The sequence below is a fragment of the Primulina eburnea genome, chromosome 2, assembly GCF_022965805.1.
Source record: "Primulina eburnea isolate SZY01 chromosome 2, ASM2296580v1, whole genome shotgun sequence".
Classification (NCBI taxonomy): Eukaryota; Viridiplantae; Streptophyta; class Magnoliopsida; order Lamiales; family Gesneriaceae; genus Primulina; species Primulina eburnea.
In genome coordinates, this window is record NC_133102.1 from 1051216 (window position 1) to 1052688 (window position 1473).

The window sequence follows — 1473 nt, forward strand, 5'->3', positions numbered from 1 at the left end:
ATAGTATATATAATTAAAATTTTCAAAACAATTATAATTTAATTTTGATTTCATAAATCTGATATTTAAAATTTTAGTAAATCTCTAGAAGTTGATGTAAATATGAGAATTTTTTTTTAAAAAAATACAATGTGTATTATATTGTGGAAATTCTTATACCAAATATTGCAATTTAAACCTAATACTAATAGTCCGCGACAGTAAGTTTCCGTAACGGTCACCTTCTCTTCATAATTTATTGGTCACGTATGAAAATGTGTCGATTTTGTTACCATAAATAGGATAAAATCCGCGTTTCACAAGCAATTCAAATTTATTGAGAGACGCTCCTTTTCTTTCGATTAATATAAATTCTTCGGTGTCTGAGTTCTAGTCTTCTTCGCACAGGCATCTGCATTTGCGGACGAATACACTCAAGATTCTTGAGGCAATAAAAATTTGATAAGAGGTTTTACTTTTCAAGAAAGGCGATAGAAACAAGAGGTTGGTTTTTCTTTTCTGGTTCTTGATCACGTCTGTCGATTTTGTCACCATAATTAGGATAAAATCTCAATTATTGTGTTTCACAAGCAATTCAAATTTATCGAGAGACGCTCTTCTTCCTTCGATCAATAAATTCTTCGGTGTCTGAGTTCTAGTCTTCTTGGCACAAGCATCTGCATTTGCGGAGGAATACACTCAAGATTCTTGAGGCAATAGAAATTTGATAAGAGGTTTTACGTTTCAAGAAAGGCGATAAAAACAAGAGGTTGGTTTTTCTTTTCTGGTTCTTGATCACGTCTGTATATTTTGTCACCATAATTAGGATAAAATCTCTATTATTGTGTTTCACAAGCAATTCAAATTTATTGAGAGACGCTCTTCTTCCTTCGATCAATACATTCTTCGGTGTCTGAGTTCTAGTCTTCTTGGCACAAGCATCTGCATTTGCGGAGGAATACACTCAAGATTCTTGAGGCAATAGAAATTTGATAAGAGGTTTTACTTTTCAAGAAAGGCGATAGAAACAAGAGGTTGGTTTTTCTTTTCTGGTTCTTGATCACGTCTTTTTTCTCTCTTTTTGTTTGAGTAGGGGGTTTAATAGCAATCTTCGAAACAGATCAAACCGATCAACCAACCCAATGTGGATTCTTGGGCCAGATTTCTTTATCTTGGCTCCTTTTGGTTGATTTATTGAAATTTATTTTGGTTTCTGAAGTTTTCGAAGTCTAGCATTTATATGGCCAGCATTGATGGTTCTTTAGTTTCGCTCTCCTCATGGAACATGATTTTTCAAACTTGTTCGACTCTACTGGGTAACTTAATTGCAAATATTTGTGACATGGGCTTTTACCTTTTTTTTCTCTTTCACATAGCTAATGTGGAGAAACTGAAGGAAAAATGGTAATCAGTAGAAGAATGTATCTTTCCAAAGAATATAGGCTAATCAGGGAGAAATTGTGCAATCGTAAATTAAGGGATCATGAGTAGAAT

The 1473-nt window shown here is 33.5% G+C and overlaps 1 long non-coding RNA gene across 2 annotated transcripts; it reads left to right on the forward strand.

The window, feature by feature from the left end:
• The first annotated feature begins 256 nt into the window (after positions 1 to 256).
• On the forward strand, positions 257 to 1243 carry LOC140816736 (uncharacterized). Of its 2 annotated transcripts, XR_012114634.1 has the most exons (3): positions 260 to 483; positions 571 to 748; positions 836 to 1243. It is a non-coding gene; the product is annotated as an uncharacterized lncRNA (long non-coding RNA). The 2 variants fall into 2 exon arrangements; XR_012114633.1 differs by having other exon boundaries at positions 257 to 748.
• Positions 1244 to 1473: the final 230 nt, after the last annotated feature.